General features: G+C 44.7%; 1 protein-coding gene and 1 long non-coding RNA gene across 7 annotated transcripts in view; one reads left to right on the plus strand and one right to left on the minus strand.

Moving 5' to 3' along the window:
• MSRB3 (methionine sulfoxide reductase B3) overlaps positions 1-18,229 on the minus strand; it is an 86,217-nt gene that overhangs the window by 67,509 nt on the left and 479 nt on the right. Inside the window, exon 1 of one of the 6 annotated variants that reach the window (XM_052774380.1) lies at positions 18,104-18,198. The exons of 4 other annotated variants lie outside the window; for them this stretch is intronic. The gene's annotated coding sequence lies outside the window, so the exon portion shown is untranslated. Of the gene's footprint in view, positions 1-18,103; positions 18,199-18,229 lie in introns of those variants that run through there. One more of the 6 variants, XM_052774382.1, reaches the window with a different exon arrangement.
• On the plus strand, positions 895-2,313 carry LOC128135435 (uncharacterized). The gene is made up of 2 exons (XR_008233084.1): positions 895-1,162; positions 1,340-2,313. It is a non-coding gene; the product is annotated as an uncharacterized LOC128135435 (long non-coding RNA).

Here is an 18,229-nt window from a genome sequence, read left to right on the forward strand (position 1 = left end):
CCCCGCGATGGGCAAGAGGCAACGCGGCTGCCCGCTCGCCCGGCCGCTCGCTGCGGAAGATGACGGGACACCGGGGGCTGGAGCCAAGCCCTGGCGAAGCCGGTACCAGGGCTCCCGGGGGCTCCGAGCAGCCGGGGCCCGTCTCTCCCACCCGCCGCCCCGGTGCCCCCCGGGGCCCGGGGCCGGCGTTTGCCCGGCCGTTTCCCCGGCCGGGGCGGGGGAAGCTGCCCGCCGCCCCGGCCCGCCCCGCCCCGCGGGACCGGCGCACCCCCGGCCGAAGCGCGGCTGGCCAGGCAGCTCCGGCCTGTCCGGACGGAACACCTCCGTGCGGCGGAGCGGCTTCAAAAACAACCGGGCAAAGCCCCTCCCGAGCGGACCGCCGGCCGCAAGAGACCCGCGCGCCGCGCCGCCCGGCGCCACAGCCGCCGCCGCCCGGCCCCCCGCGGCCGGAAGCGCCGCCGCCCCGGCGAACAAAGCCGCGCTCCGCCAGCCGCGGCGCCGGGCGCCCCCTGCCGGCGGGCGGCCCGCCGCCGCTCGGCCCCCGCCGCCGCCCCGGGCCGCCATGAGGGCCGGGCCCCGGCCCGCCGGAACCGTCAGCAGCGCCACGTCGCGGAGCCGGCTGCTTCGGAGCCGGCTGCTTCGGAGCCGGGGCGCCGACGGCCGGCTCCGGAGCGGCGGGCGGACGGCGCCGTGCCCACGCGGCCAGGTCTTCGCCCACCCTGCCGACGTGAGCGCCGCCTGCCCGTCCTTCGGAGCCCCGCAGGGCAGCCGGCGCGCCGCCTCAGCTCCCCGCCGCGCAGCCCCCGAGCTGCCGGCCCAGCGCCCCGTCGAAGCGGGAAGGAAGGGGAGCACAAAACGGACCCCGACGTCTTGAAAAACGGTAGTTCGGGCCTTCACCAAAACGTCGTGGTTTAGGCTCAAGCATTCATGAGGACTCGGGCGATATACAAGTCCCGACAGCCCAATAAAATATAACCGAGCCTTCACGAAAGCACTTTATGGCAGTTAACATATTTTATTCTTTTATTGCTGACGTTTTGATCGCCATTTTTATTTACTCTGTACCTTCCAGCGATGCCCGGTAGTTTCAAGCAGGACGGGACCTCCTGCCGCAAGGCACCGTACACACGAAACCCCTGCTGCGGGGAGCTCACGGACCGCGGTAAGAACTGCTTGTAAAGCGAAGAGCAAAGTCAAACTCGTTACAGTTAACACACGCGGTTTGGAGGGGCTTCACCCCTGTCTGCCCACTCTGTACCCCGTGGGTACAGAGAACAGGCTTGAGGGAGAGCGATGGTAACGTTGCTGTGACAGGTTAAGATCGTTGCTCTTTCTGCAGCAGATGCAAGCTTGGCCATAGCCTTCAAGGCGTTCAGGAACCGGGTTTGTGTCTCAGATTTATGAAACAAGAACAGCCAGAGCACAACGAGAAACACGGGAAGCAAACACCATCCTGGAAATACCACTGCGGGTGGTTTAAACTCCCGTGCCGTGCACACCCAGACCTTTCCAGGTGAAGCAAAGACCCCATGCGGGTGCTGGAGGCACCTGCCTCAGCCCTGAGGGAACCTAGCCACGCCGGCACAGCACCCCCACCTCGCCAGCGCCAGGGCTGAGCGGCCTGGGGACAGCACCGTGCTAACACAACTGTCGCACGCCTGAGCCACGGCGAGTACTGCAGCGCTGCGCTCCCACCACGCAGACGTGTCACCCCCCCACATCCTTCTTACAGCCCTGCAACGTGCCACTTTTCTGGTGGGACAGGTGCTCCATGAAGAGGTCAAAGCAAAACCCACAACCCAGGGAAGGGGATGATGCTTTTATACATCACTTCTTGGGTTTGTTGTTTGGTGGGTTGGTTTGGTTTTTTTAAACACGTGCTGCTTGCTGCACTGCCTGCAACACCCAGGACACCGCTGGCTCCTCCACAGTTGTCCCCCGGTGTCACCAGACCTCTTGGAGCCCCTTCACCGCACTTCACTCTTTAACCTAGCACAACACAGGCCAGCATGGATCTTTCCTCTGTCTGGCTCTTGTAAGATGGACACTATGCTCAGAGGTAGCTCGTAAATCTTATAAATATCGATCATACAAATATAGCAGTAACTATGTCATTAGACGGGCTTCAGGAACCTTTTGCTAGGATGACACACATTGTAACGCCAGGAAAGCCCTCCTTTTAGGATGCTGATACCCTAATGTTGGCATATGTTAAAAGTACTGCCAGCTTTCAGAAGCTTCTATATTATCAATTGCAAACATTCAGAAATCACAAGTTTGGCCCCAAAATAAACGTGATTTGTTAAAAAGTAATGTAGGAGGTCTGTCAAATTTGTCCTTCGGAAATGGAGAACTTTGTACGTACTCAGGTTATGTTTTCTCAACCTCTGTCTGCAACCAGAGAAATTTCTTTGGGGGAGCGACAACTTGAGAGATTAAATTCTGATATTATCACATCTTGCTTTTAAGAGCCGTAAGGGAAACATCAAGGGTCTCAGGAGCTGGTAACACTACTGGTTTAAGTTCTTCCGTATTCAGTTTTTCTCCTGACAACTCCAGTCCAGAATTCCTAAACTTACATGAGAATCCCATCTCTCAAAAGAAAAATGTGAAGTTTTAGCCCTTTGCAAGTAGATTTAAAAATAACACAAATTCTTAAGGGAACAGTCAGGTTTTTTCTTGCCCCAGTAACGAGACCTTAATAGTATGAGGCTTCTACTTTTTTTCCAATTTCCCTCCCCCAAGTCTCTGGCCCCATTTGGAGGGCAGGAAACAATTAGGGACAGGTACACACTAGCCAGAGAGCCAGGCTCTTGTCAGGAATTTCTGTGTCACTGGAAAAAGCAGAGAGCAAAAATATTGCCACACCAGAGAAACCCAAACAACCAGAAGGTAGAAGACACTAAAGGCCTGTGAGTCTGCTATACTGAAGTGTTACATTAACAGTTTAATTTTAATCAATATTTGTTAAGTTTCTCCAGTCCAGCAGTAAGTTCAAACAGTTGTTTTGCAAAGGTTTTGTTTATTCATTTATTTATTTTGACATAAATCAAATATATAGCCAAGTGTTTCACTGATAAAGCTTAGTGGAATATTTAATATACACATTTTTTCGAGCCTTAGCATTTGGATTTTTTTAATTTGGCTTTTGCTCACCTAAAGCTGCTGCCAGTCAGACTCAGCAGACAGAACAGAGCAACCACCGGGCACCACAGGAAGAAAAAGTGCAGCCTAGAGAGAACCAGATGAGCAAGTATTTCAGTACATCACGGATTTCTGCACCTAAACAGTTACTTACTCCCTAGTCATTTTCCCTTAACACATTCTCTGCTAACGCCAAAGCCCTTGGTCTCTCCTGCTCCCTGCATTGCACTTACTACTTTTTAGGGACTTTACTGTTTGCAGTAAATGCCTTAGGTTCGTCATGGTGTGTGCTAAGGTGGGGGTAAAGGCAATGTTCAATAGCTTATAAGGAGATGTTTAATGGGGTCTGATCCAATAACCATCACCAAGCTGCCAGCTGTATCAGGAGACTGGAGCACAGGAAAACTTTTCAGCAGGGGGACGAGGACTGCCCGTTATTTATCAGAGAAAGGAGAAGGGAAGAGTTCCCGTTCCCCCTTCCGATCCAAGAAGATCGCCAATCCTGAAACCAGCACTCTCTGCAGCACACAAAGTATTCTCCTCATACACATACACCTCACTACCTGGGCTAACCATCCCTTCTGTCCTGGCCTCCCAACAGGCTGCTAGAACGACGAGGAGGCAGCCTTCAGCCCTCAACCAACCACACATCCTGTGAATATGCATTTGTGCTTTATAATTATATTTTTAGACACTGCATGCTTCAATGCATTGTACTGTATTTGAAGCATTCAGCACAACATTGTAAAGGTAATTGACAAAACCTTTGGATATTCACCTTTAAAGAGAGATTTTAGGCTCTGGATTTTCATGTGCTTGTACATCCACCGATAAAGCAAACCAGGTGTCTTCACAAATTCATGATTTGCTATTAAAATACCTTGCAAAAGCTCAGACTGATGAGAGTAAAATACTTTAATCATTAACAGCTAACAACATGCAGCCAAACATCGTAATTATAAATATAAGCTTCTCAAAGGCTTATTGAAGAGGCATAAAACATTCTAAAAGAAACAAATTGTGTTAGCCTTCCAGGTCTACAAAAGTACTGTAGCGTTTAACTTGCATGCTTGTCTGCATATAGTTTTTCCCCCTCATACAATACTAGCTTCTCAGTTACAGCCACAGAAATCAGAAGTATTAGACCTGAATTCCCACTTCACTTTTAACACTCTCAATTAAAGCATGGTCTCCATAGCTGTTTGTGCTGGAATGTGCAAACTGAATGGCAATCCAGTCTACTTTTAGGAAGTTTACATTGTGCCCTGATAAAAGAGGTAATTACTGCCATACCTCGTAATATTTGAGTGAAAAACCAGGAAATGTCAAGCTTTAAACTTGAAGTTAGTACTACCATCAGAAAGGAGCCTAAACAGTGAAGCTCAAATCCTTTTTGCTTTCTTGAATTTTACACGTTCTCTTATGCTGGATTTTGTTCTTAAACCCTTCCCATAGCAACTGAGTGTATTTATCATAGAAACTCAAACCTACAACACTTCTGCAATACAGAACACGCAGTCCAACACATAAGAGATTTTCAATACCAGTTTGGCTAGCATACGCTTTAGGATACTGTCAGATCCAGCTACAGATATTTTAATGGCCCTTACTTACCGGAATGATCATTTACAGAGGAAACAGAAAAGTGCTTAACTGAGGAGTATATTCAACGTTCACAACACAAACTATAGCGGTTGTCCCTGTGCCCGCAGAGCAAGCAGGGCTGGAGGTGGCACACGCCTGCCCGGGCACAGCGAGCACGGCACACGCCGCGGCTGCTCAAGCTCGAGGGGTGCAGGAGGCCCCCCCGGTGCCACCGCTTCCTCACGGTGCCCACAGGCCAGACCCCCTTCTCCTGTGAAATGGGGCAATACGGCCCAGTCTATTAACGTTACTGATGCATCTTTTTCATATTCTAGCTGGGAAGCTTCAGTGGCAGTATCTTCTATATTCATCATTTTAACAGCTGGAGTAGGGAAGGAAGAAGAAAAGTCTAAAGCTCGAGATCAGACAAAGAAATAGAAGCAAGCAGGAGAAGAAGACGAGGAAGGATCAGGCAGCATGGAAGCACTGCTCTCCCTGTAGCGGGAACGTGTATTCTCACCTGCTCACCCCGAGTCCCACTCTGTGACACACAGTGACAAGCAAAGCCTTAGGGACTAACCACCCTCCACACGCCATCCTTAGGCTGCGTCTAAGTTTCCCACTGAGGTGAACCAGAGATCTCTTTAGGAGTGCAGCCTTTAGTCTGAGCTTTATTACCCAGACTTTGCTCCTCCGTCTAAGAGGGATGAGATTCCCACAATAGATTTTAGATTATTGTGCAGGCTAAACTGATTATCTTTCCAATAAAATAACCATTAAAATCTTGGAAAATAAACCAGATTCTGAAACTGTTGCACACAATTCGGGGTAATTTCACTGAATTCAATTGTTGAGAAAAAAATATGCTAAGTAAGGGGGTAGGGCTCCATATGCCTGTGAGTTTGCATTTGTATTAGAATGGTTATCCAGAAGAGAAAAACGATTTAAACTTATAAAACACTACATCTGAGCAGAGAACAAAAAGCTACATTTAATTTTCATTTAGTTACCAAACTGAGCTAACATTCTCTCTAGCATCAGCTGCCAAAGATGGGAAGCTCACAATCCCTTACAGGAACACCCCTTATTGTATGCTGAACTGGCCACTGCATTGCTCCCCTCTCCAGCTAGTGAAAAACCAGTTTGGCAACAAAGAGGCTGGTGTGCTGGTGTAACTAAAGCCCAGAGGTGTGTCCAGGGACCAAATTAAAAAGGTCCGAGACATGAGAGGATAATCAAAACAAAGGGGTTTTTTTGAAGGTTGTACCCTCCTGACAAGCGAGAAGGGGAAAAGCGCATTAATGCCTCCCTGTTCTGCAACTGCTCCCATGCGGGAGAGAACTGCGAGGCTCAATTCTCCTTATTTTGCTACTTAACATTTGCACACCACAGGGCAGTGGCACCAGTCCCCCCTGAACAGCCAAAGGACACGGCCTCATACAGTGGGGATGAAGAGGACATCCGTGCTACACTGAGTACAAGGGGAGGAGGGAGTTAATTAATTCTCCTTTAAGTAATACAGAAGTTAAGAGGGTCCTTGCTCAAGGGACTCTGGCTTGGTCTTTAGGGAGGGCTGTAAAATGGAAGCAGATTTCATTAGCGTAGAGACAAGACACTGCAAGCCTTGTGGGCAACGGATGAAATGGGAAAAGTGGAATTGCAAAGAGACAAGAAAAAGCAGACAGACCCCAAGGAGAGGAAGAGACTAGACAAGTAAGGAGTCCCCAAGCCTGGGACAAAAGAGGATCCTTGGGTAAGGGCAGAAACCAGAGAGTCTCTGAGCCTTGCAAGCGCTCACACATCTGTCATTTGCAGATTGTTTCCCAATAGTTATGACTGGCAATACTTCCCAAAGGAGAGTAAATACAGGTCAATTGGGATTTTCCCCCCCTCCATTCCTGCTCCTCCCAGATCTGATGCACTAAAATAGCACTGACCTGCACTTTCATTTTCCCGGACTTGGTAGCCTGCCAACACACAGCACATTCCTTTTACGGCAGTGACTTTATAACTACAATGGTCATAAACTATTCTTAAATGGGTCTTTTCTGAGAATCACAATCCTTTCAACATCTTGAAAAATAGCTAATCTTTTCCATTCCAGGCAGTCCTCTCCAGTGCAGTGGTAAAGAATTAATTGCTTCTGGTGCTCAGATGATGAGATACAAGTGTTCTGGAAATAACCTTTTAATTTAACAATTCCTACTGGCAAGCCTGAAAGCTTTTTGCGTTGCTCGCCAATAAAGAATTCATTTTCAGTACTGAAAGAAAAAAACAAAGTTTAAAAAATTCTGGGTTACTGCTGTGGATAGAGGTACACAAGAGGATAGCCCTCCCTCTCCACCAATATTTGCCTTGTCAAGCTTACGAACACAGCAGAGCTAACAAGCTTTCTATTCTCTCTATTTTTAATTCGGGACAAATCCCATGTCTCATTTACCAGAATGTGAAATACACCTTTCTTTTTTAGCAGTGAACAAAAGCCCTTCAACGGGTATTTCTATCCTCTTTTCTGAAACAACTTTGTTCTAGTTTTTACTTGTCAAAGAAAAAAAGGACTAATTTTGAAGATTAAACAAATATATCATTTGGAATAGGAGTTCTTTTAAATTGTGTTACACAGTGCTCCGTAACTCAGCGGACTTCCTCCTCAGCTTACGAAGCTTATTTGCCTGGGTGATGATACACAATAGACACATGATACAAGCTGTTTCTTTTAGGTAGAATATCTTACAAAAATGAAGCAAAGAGAAAGCCTCCAGCTGAGAACTGGTATAACTTAGCAGGACTTCCAACCTTAAACATCAAAAAAGTACATTCTTTTGAAAAGAGCACTGCCTCACTCATTCCTAAAATCAGAGAAAGGAAAACCAGCCCTGCAGTGGTTTGCTGAGAGTGCACTCCTGTCCCGCACAGCACAGATGGGCTGCGGGGCAGGAGGTGTGAAGGAAGCTGTCACTTCTGCTGCACGGAGAAGCTGAATCCTGAAGCATCACAGATGAGTTAAATTTGATGACCCTCTTTTATGAGGCACTATGTAGTAAATGTAGAAATGACACTTACTAGTCCACTGAAGGAGACAAGGACCCTGAACATATCAGAGCTAAAAACAGTTGTGATTTCAGCCATGGTTTTGGCTTCTGATTTCATGAGCTCTCAGAGTAAAACCTGTACCAGGGAATAAAAAACCCCAAAGAAAAAACGCTCCCTGCCACAGCAGCAAACTAAAGCATCCTCAATGCAGGATCAGATGCCATGGAGTTATTACATTGTATATAGGAAATCACCAACAAATAATCAGTAAGTTTATGGCCAGCAGATTTTTAAGATATTTAAAACTCTTTTAATTGAAAAAGTGGTTGGTGCTAATATCTATCTACATGTATATGCACATAACATGCCTATAAAAGCCACGCATCCTACTAGAAAAATAAACCTCTAGTGCAAAAGACACACACAGACCCACATCCTACTCAGACACCAGCCTGTGTCATTTCATTCAGCATTCAATTCTTCGGCACAAACGATGTGAAAGCTGAATTATCTCCCTGTATTTTTATAGTTTACTACACAAGAAAATATAATTTTTAGATCAGACTGTGAACCAGACCTGAGCACCATCTCATACTTTGTGAAAAAGCTTGTAAGTAAAGCATGGGGTTTATAATATTTAGTTATGATCTCTCTGTTAGCTAGCACAACTGCATCTCAGACCAATTCAGCTTGGTTGTTTCTTTTTTTATCATCCCAGCTACTAGCAAAGCATTTCGAGTTAAAGACATCATAGCTGCCAATCTCTCCCCAGCAGTCTCCCTTACATGGAAATTTTCTACGTGGCTTTCCCTAAAAGCCAATACCGCTGATCACCACAGAGAGGAGCCATCTCCCTTTCGTAAAAATAGATACTACACAGTCTCTTGAGTTCTCCTTCAAGCAACATCCTTCAAATAACATCCTCAGCACACAGAAGTCTATGCATATGTCAACAGAATAAAAGCACTCTTTAAAAATGTACCTTTGATCATACAGACTGTGTCATGATGGTATGCAGAGCAACCTTATGAATATACAAGAAAACCTCAGCCTTTTATCCAAAAATAGTTAAAAAAATTACAGCGTGAAAAAATTCTGATACTGCACAAAAACCATAAAAGAATGGCTCACACACTGTAACAGTAACATTAACCATCCTAAAACCAAAGAACCTTTATGCAGTTGAAAAAAAAAAAGAACATCTAATCCATACCAAAATAAAATTCCATCGAGTAAAACAGAAACTCCTAAGTCTTCCCTAGTCAGAGATGTACTTTTATTTTTACGAATAGAAGTGAGAAGGCACTACAGCAAATAGGAGTATTTATCTTTACACTTTAAATCTTCTTTGAACTTACAGTACAATCAGATGAGTTAATACTTAATGTCAATGACTGAAAAGTGAGAGAGCAATGAAAACTATTTCTATCCTAACAGCAATTAATTTGATTAAAACATAAGGGTTATTTGATTTTAAACCACTGTCCAAGGTAGATTAATTTAACAAATACTTTTATTTAAATATCTGTAACACCATTTTCTTAAAATGAATCTTCACTTGGTTAGGCTATAATTAAGTAAGTTGATTAGCAAAAAATGTATAACTTTACATGAAATTTTCTGCCACTATTTAATAACCAGGATTATATGTACACCTACCTGTATTTAGGTAATTACAGGGATAAAAACATTTATTTAGGACTCTTTTTCCTTCTTAGAAGAGAAAATGTCCAAAGGCAAACTTTTTTTCAATGAGAAATGTTACTTGGAATCTGTGTGAGCTGAATTCCAATTTTCATTCCAGTGCAGTTCAAAAATGCACAAACATAGCATTTTTTTTTTTTTAATTAGCTAAATATATTTACACTGGATGTGTACACAAGCACCTGCACCTCTAGGCATCCTAAAGCTATTTTTCAATTAATGAACAAAAGTAGTAGTAATTCTAGCTAAATATATTACTTTAAAACCTGCTTTGATTATTTCCCTGCTCTTTAATTCTCCCTCAAGTGTCCAGAATGAGAAGGTGTCTCTTTCACCCCTTTTAATTGACTGAAAATATTTATTAAACTTATATTTTTTTCAGTCCACATTTCCCAGCCCTAAATACATGCAAAACACAAAAATACCCATCCCATACCCACCAGCTAGACTTGCAGCCAACAGTAACCACGCAAAACCTTTCCGCACAGCGAAAAGTACTTACCTTTGGAAAGAAAAAAATAAATATCTTCTCCTGCTCTGTTAGAGCAAGCATACACCAGGGCTAATACTGGAGTTATCGCCAGGGTCAGCTCCCACGGCCTCGGCCGTGAGCCACCTGCGGGCAGGGGCGATGCTGCCTGCCTGCTCACACCAGCGCTGGCAGCAGCCCCTCACAGAGCCCCCCCAGACGCTCACACCAGCGCTGGCAGCAGCCCCTCACAGAGCCCCCCCAGACGCTCACACCAGCGCTGGCAGCAGCCCCTCACAGAGCCCCCCCAGACGCTCACACCAGCGCTGGCAGCAGCCCCATGCGGAGCCCCCCCAGACGCTCATGCCAGGGCTGGCAGCAGCCCCGCAGTCCCACGCAGAGCCCCCCCCAGACGCTCACACCAGGGCTGCCCGAGCCGGTGCAGCTGGCTCACGGGGTAGGCACACCGCTCGGTTCAGCTCGTCTCGTTTGGAGGGTCCCGGGGGGAACGATGCAGCCACCAAGTTCGTTCTCCTCTTCCCTCAGCCTTTTGCTAGTTTCAAGGCGTCATAGTTCAGCTTCCCATCCAGATCAATATTCTAAGATAAATTTGGAGGTTTTCTTTGCATCATCTGTTCTTAAAAGTGACATCTGTTCCACTTCTTTCAGCAGAGGCAGCAGCACTGCACCCGCAGGCAGCCCCCCCCCGCTGAAGCCTGCTGTCAGGAACTTCATTAAGCCTTGCCCCAAAATGCAGTTTGTTTCTGTCCTACTTGGAGTCGCGCTCCAAAAAAGGAAATCCTCCTCTTAAAAACATCGGGAGTCCCTCTTTCCCCTCTTGGTCCTGACATTTCACACCACTCACTGACACATCAGAAATTCCTCAGCAACTCAGCCATGCCCCCACGGCATCCTCAGTCCCCAGCTCAGGACCGTTCTCCCATGGTTTGCTTCAGCACATCTCAGTGCCGAGCATGCAAGCCTTCAGCACCCCTTATCCAAATGAAATGACAAAGGACGTACCAGCTCTATGTCCACCTTAAGGTTTTTTGAAACGGGAATTACTGGTTAGAATTCTGATATATTTGTTCGGTATTTTTATAGCATTGGTATGTATGTGCAGAAAGATTCTCGCTCTCTTAGATTTATATGTGCACTTAGATATTCACAGACAGAACTTATCTAGATGTTTGGAAGTTTTATGTAGTTGCTATGCAAAACAAGTAAGAAAATTAATAAACCATACGCTATGATCAGTTAAGCCCATCTGCAAATTTCACTATTTGTAACTCAATACAAAGAAAGCAACACACACAACAGATTATCAGGCTGGAAACAGGTTGACTGCCCAGATGACCTTCCATGGCAGTGTATTTGAGTGATTTTTTTTTAAGAAACAGCAGAGGTAATCATCTGAAGTAGCTGCAGTGACTCATTTCAAACCATTGAAATCTGTTACACAGACAGTCCTCTGTATGGGTGTTGTCAGTGGAGCACGACAGTCACTTGGCTCTGGAATGAACTATCTTGTCAATGAAGCTGCTGAAGCTGCATTTTCTTTTGAGAGAGCACTTTACCAAAATCTATCAAGTTTTCCTTCTCACTCTTAGGAACTCACTTCAGGTGCTTTAGCTGGATAAATATGAGACTGACTATCAGAAATTAGGCATACTAACATTGAATCGCTGTATTCCTGGATGACAGAGCTATCTTGTGTGTCTGCAACCTTTGTCTGGGGTTGCTCTTCCTCCTCTGACAGGTTAGGAAATCTATGCTACAGTAATTGGGAAACAAGCTGGGGCAATCGTTCAGAAAAGAGCAAGAACCTTGGAGGACTTTTGAAAGGCTTTTGCCTTTCCAAAAGCTCAGGAATAAGCTGACAATGTCCATTTTTAAAAAGGGAGAAAAGACCGATTGGTGAACTACATGGCCATAAGCCTACATTCAACACCCAGAAAGCTTTTGAAACAAATTACTGAACAATCAGTTTAGTTTGAGAACTAAACAAATTACCGTAGGCAACTGAAAATTAGAAAGCAGTAAGCCGCCAAGACGGACTTGCCAAAATCTAACCTCATCAACCAATGTACTTTCCTTCTTTCCTTCTATTCTGCAGGCAGGAGGAAAACAGTAAATCCAAACGATCTCAAATATAAAATACTTTTTGACAGAGCAAGCTGGAAAAGCACCCTCCTTCTGGATCAAGGTCCTGTAACATGGGTGCAGAGCTGCTTGAAAAAACACACTTGTTCAGCGCTTCTCCTACTGACTAGGGTCAAAACCCAGCAAGGAGTCTTAACTAAAACTGGAGAGACACCAACCTGCAAGGAGTGCGAAGCACTCTGAAGAGCTGAGCAGAACTCAAGATGGTCTTAATAAACTGGAGAAATGGTCAAAAATCAGTAAGATGAAATTCAATACAGCCAAGTACTAGAACCACATTTGGACTTTAAAAGAAATCCTCAAATGCACAAAACCAAAAGGAAGAATACCAGAGCAGCAGCAGTACTGCAGAAAAGGATGTCAAGGTTACAGTGACAATAAATTGAGCCAACAATGTGAAACTATTAAAAAAAAAAAAAAAGCAAATGACAATCTGGAGTTTATTACAAAGAGAAGCACAATACATAATAGCAGGGGCTGGGGAAGAAATCTGCTTTCCTCAGCAGCAGTGAGGTATCAGCTGGAATACCCTGCTGGTTTGGGGCACAGGACAGAGACAATTGAGGAAAGTCCAGAGGAGAAATATAAAAAGAGTGGTTCAGAAAACCAAATCCCCACAAAAATTTCTTAAGTACTTGGTTTGTTTAGTCTACAACACTGATTGTGGAGATAGGATAATGCTCTGAAAACCTGCATCTTGTCTTAAATAGCATTACATCACTCAGCTATTACTCTGTCTGTATTACTGTCACAGTTATTACTTGACTGTCGCTAGATAAAAATGTACTATTATGTAATTCATACGTGACAGAGCAACAAAAAAGGCTTGTTTTGTGCCAGACAGCTACTGTATTTCACATTCTAAAGGACTTCACGGGCAAAGTCTTAGGGTCTTGCAAAGTATCTGTTGTAATCCTTCCCAGCACAGTTCAACAACCACTAAAATACTTTGGTACAATCCAGCACCTCTCTCAAGTTCAGAGGCAAGTAGCAAAGCTGCCTTGTGGTTTTGGATGAGGGATGCCAGGTTCTGCAGAAGATTAGAAGCCAGCAGCATCCAGTGGGTCCCTCCCTGAGTAAGCCACTAATTTGCTTCACAAGTCGGTGGAGATCTTGTTTGTCCCTTATATGTGCTTCCTTTTAAGTTACAGCAGGAGCACACAGAACAAATATGTACACAGACAATTTGGCTTCTCTTACAAAAAGAGATGTTAAAAGGTGTGCTGTCAGCACAGGGTATTTTTCCACTGTATATACAAAAGACCTAATGAAACACTGATTTTAATCCTAAAAAAAAACCAGGAAAAAATGAGGATATGGTCTAGAAGTACAGTTCCCACAGCAAGCAGTTAGATACTAGGCTTTGACCAACGGGGTTGATTTTCTGCAGCCATTGGAAAGCAGAGATGATAAAGCTACAGAAAACCCAAATCACTTTATTTGTGGAGTTTCTGAATTTGCATCTCAGGGCTTTAACATCACACAGTTGGCTGATCCACCTCAACTTTTCTGCCTGTCCCTGAGCTGGCAGCCTATGCGTCTGTTGTGTCTTACTCCCTTCTCTCCCTCAAACTCATGCCATGGCTACTGACAGTGCCATTGGTGTGAAGGAGCAGAAGCCTAACCAACCTGATCTGCAAGCTTTGATTTCAGCACCATTAAGACTGGATCAGTGCGCTGCTGGATCACTCATTAGTACAAATTCGACTTGAACTGGGTGTAAGTCGTGACTGCTCATCATCAGGACACGTAAGGAGAGATTTGCACTGGCTTTATGTTTAGTATCAAGCTTCCTCCCAGCAGCAGGATGGTGACAATCTGACCCAGGCGGCAAAGCCTGCTTGTACAAAGTCAACCATTTTTCTTAGCTGATCTGAGTGAGTACAGTAACTTTATATCAAACCAATGCTTGCTCTTGAACCAGTTGCAGGAAACCCACAGCCAGGCTCACTACACTATCAAACACCTGCTGCATGAACTGAACTGCATGAACTGCATCCACGCAGCTCTCGCCCCAGCCCACCCGCCACACAGGTCCTCGAGGTGGTTCAAATCACCTACGCAATCCGTGCGTGCAGCTGGAGGCACAGCCTTGCCTGCGGATTTCCCCGAGAACCGCACACGGGGGAACAGAGAGGAACAAGAACAGGGCAATCCCTCAGCCAGACTGAACGCTTTCAGGGCTGTTTCCTTTTGGCGACAGCTGGCACAGATCACTTCCCCAGGAAGCTGCTAAGGTTCCTTGTGTTGATTTTTTTTTCCATTTTCATTGTGCGGTCAGAGTGAAAGTGGTGGCATTTGGCAGCTACTTTCCATCAGCACTATTGTTATTCCTTGGTAGTAGGGATTTGTTTTCCGTCAGGTGAAACGCGAAGGCGTTGTCCCTGTTTGGAAGAACACAGAGTTAAAGAGACCCCTGGGGAAATACTTCCAAATGCCATGCACGACGTTACTCGTAAGATTTCTTGGATATGGTAACACTTCCCAACAGAACAATGCCTTAGCACGCTATGTACGTTTTGCTGAGCTGTGCCCACATTTCAAGGAAATCATCAATCCCGATGTTCAGATGCTTCTACTGAAAGGAAAGAGCTAACTGGGGAGCTCTAAAGAAGTCCCGTCCTTAGACTTTTGTCTGTGCAACACTCAAAAACTGAAACATGTTTAAATGCAAAACTTACTGGAATGATAATTTCCACTGCTCAGCCTAAATAAGGAAGTACTTATGCTATTAATCATATCACAAAACAATGCTAAACTATAACTTAAGTCTGTGAAGACAGCAAAACCACGTTAGCACCTTAGAAGTTTAAGCATTGCTCTTGCCTCTTTTGGGCCAGTATCGTTCAATTCCTCAGGTCTTAAAATCCTTACTGAGAAAAGCCTCTTTATTCCCAGGACCAGTTGCTAGATTGTGTGGTTTTCAGATAATGCTATTGGAACTGAGGTTGCTAAATGAGAACCAGAAGGCTGGAGCTAAGCAGATAAATTATAATTTCCAATTACCTCACCACAAATGGGGTTCCCAAAGAATTCTACTACCCTATTTTCAGAGAAAACATAAGGATCACCATCTTCACAGATTAAGGACACAAAAATCCCCATTAAAACCCAGAATGACATTCTTCATCTTCTGGTAGAAGTTAATGATGCAATACGTGCTCCCTTCCTTTTCTTAAGTGCTTGGTTGGAAATGACTTCTGAAACACTGCTAGTTGTTTATATATTCACAAAGTTCCACAGAGGATGACTTAAATCTTTAGTTTTGTGCCTTTTTTTTTTTTTTTTTAATCTAGGACATAGTAATAGTTTATTGAGAACCTAAGATCCTTCTGAGGCAAATGAAGCACCCAAAACCATAATAATACAATCCTACAGAAGCGTCAAGAGTGAGGGAAGGTGAAGTTAACCTGTAGCCACTTCTTATTCTATGAGACACTAAAAAAAAAATGCCCCAAAAGCTTGCAGGTCTTTTATTGTTATGTTTTAAAGACCTCTGGCTTGTGTCGAGAAAGTAGCCTCTAAGTAACTCCATGTACGGACATGATTATTCCAGAGCAAGAAACACCCTATTTCCATCTAGCCTTGGAGTCTGTTCCAAAATAAGCATACCAACTTCAGAGTTACTCAGGGAAAGATAAATCCATAGCCGACTTTATTCTACAGTAATTCCTAAACACACCATCATAAATACACCAGGAGTTTGAGGGTCCATTTTTCTGGGGGTCTTTTGGCTAAAGGAACCCTTTAACAAATCAGGGGTGTACCAAGCTGTAATTAGGCTGACAGTTTATCCCACTTTCCCATCAGCTAAAGCCTCCACAGCTTAAGTTCATAGCCCAAATGCTGCCGAAACTGCAGCTTTTAATGGAAAAAGAAAAAGAATAGAAAGGGGAAAAGAGGGTCATATTCCCTACCTATGACTAATATAAAGTTGCGTGTAGCTTAGGAATTGCTCTGTAATGAGGACGCACTCACTTTAATTATGCAGCTCAACAGAGCTATCTCAAAATTGCATGGCTTTACTGCATCGCTGGCTTGTAGCGATGCCAGTCAGATGCAGACAGGCAGACTTCTTAACCTTCTGGCTAAGAAGATTAAATGCTTAACAGAGCGATCTCTTCTCTCCCCCTTCGCCCTCCTATTCCTCCATCTTTTAAAATAAGTAACAAAAGAACCTTTAACAATCCACCTAAAAGGGAAATTTCATTTTCTAGCATTTCTAATATAATAAATAGGCTGGACGTCCAATGATAGAGAAACAAGTATCATCTTACAAAGCTGACAAAACGTAAGTAGGTAAACAAGATCCTCCCATACCTTCATAAACATCAGGGCAAAGGACCAAATATCTTTCTTGTGTGCAAGTTTCCCTTATCGAACAGCTGTAAGGAATTCTTATGGTACATACAAAAAAAAAAATTTGTATTAACCAAATGCCTGTGAGAGAGTATAACCACCACCACTTGGAAAAATAAGCAAGGTCATTCAGTCAAAAGATTTTGTCTAGCATCAACTGCTTTATATGGCTTTGCTACCGAATATAGAAACATTACGCCATATACAAAGGCACTATTTTTAAAGACTGTGCTTTTGGGGGAGAAATAGAACTCTTTTTTCCTCCTAAAAGATCTTTTCAAATGTGTGTTATAAAGATCCACGGAACGTCAGACAGGAAAAGGACGAACCAACCACATTCTGGACTCAACTATATATGGCTTAACTCCACTAACTTCAGTGGTTTTGAGAAATCAGTGCAGAACTTTATTTAAAAAAAAACAAAACCCAAAAAAACCACCTTCTTTCATCTCAGAATTCCAGGAGTATTTAGTAACTCTGGTTAAACTATTCACCATATGTAATTCCCTATGTAAAATTTAAAAGACAATTAAGAGATACTGTTCTAAAATAAGCCATGTCTACAGCAAAGCAGGCAATTCTTTTAGAAAGTATGAGCAAACATCTGATTAAGATGACAAGCCACATGGAAACTACTTCCAGAATCAGACCTAAAGGGCACTGTTACCAACCAAATTTGGCAGACGAGGAATCATGACGAACTGCGAAGGCATGCAGCAGTGCAATAAAAAGTTGGGAATCATCAGCAAAGACGACGGCAAGCACTTGTGTTAATTCAGCGAGGGCAAGAACATAAACAGGACAAATTCTAAGCATTAAACACTGGATTCAGAGGAATGGCACTGTGCCATAGTGGGAGTGGAGCTGGCTCTTCCATTTACAGACCGCTTGCCATAAACAAGCCATATCGGTATGACAAAGGTATCTGCCTACTGCAGATATCTCATTCTGACATCTATCTTTTGAGAGCGCAAAGTTTCAGAACCATTTTGATAGTAACAATGGGAAGCTTAGAACTAAAAGCATGACGTATGTAATGTAAGGCGCTCTACTTTCCTAAAAGCTGTGTTTAAGGCCAGAACTCTTACAGAGATCTGACGTTTATCGCTGGGTAACAGTAGGCATCTAGCCTTACCTGTAGATACTCATCGTTAGATTTGGCATTTTTAATAAACAGTTATCCCTATTTAAGATCACGGCGCCTTCAGGCAGTCTTTACGCTGAGGGGACGATGACTGGAATTTCAGCTCGAGCAGAAAAGCCAGCATTTATAGCAGGTTTGTCAAATATTACAGGAAGCTTAACTGAGTCTCATTTCTATTTCCAGGAATACGAAGACGCACCAAGCACAGCTACATTAACTTGGAGAGGGGACAGTAAGAAACGAATTATACTTTGTTCTTCGCATCGGCTACGTTTGTCAGTAGCGTAACACAAAACCAGCCCAGCAAGCGAGCACACTGCGCTCCCTTCCAGAAAAGCGACCAAATTCTGAAAGCCTGCGTGAAGTTTAAGCTCCTTTTTCGACCAACGAAGCACAATTTACCGAGCAGGCGACCGCAGCGGAGCCGACCTGATCACGCACCCGGACAAGCGCTGCCTCACCACGCCAGACTCTTTTTGCTGTACCTCCCAGAAACTATTTACCTCGTCTCCGAGCCCGAAGCGGCGGCTGCACCCAAGGACACCCGGAGCCCGGGGTCCCCGCGCTTCAGCCGCTGCGGCGGCCGCAGGGACGCCGCGGCGGCCGGGCCGGGCCGGGCCGGGCCGGAG

Source organism: Harpia harpyja, chromosome 23, assembly GCF_026419915.1.
Source record: "Harpia harpyja isolate bHarHar1 chromosome 23, bHarHar1 primary haplotype, whole genome shotgun sequence".
In the NCBI taxonomy this organism is placed as follows: Eukaryota; Metazoa; Chordata; class Aves; order Accipitriformes; family Accipitridae; genus Harpia; species Harpia harpyja.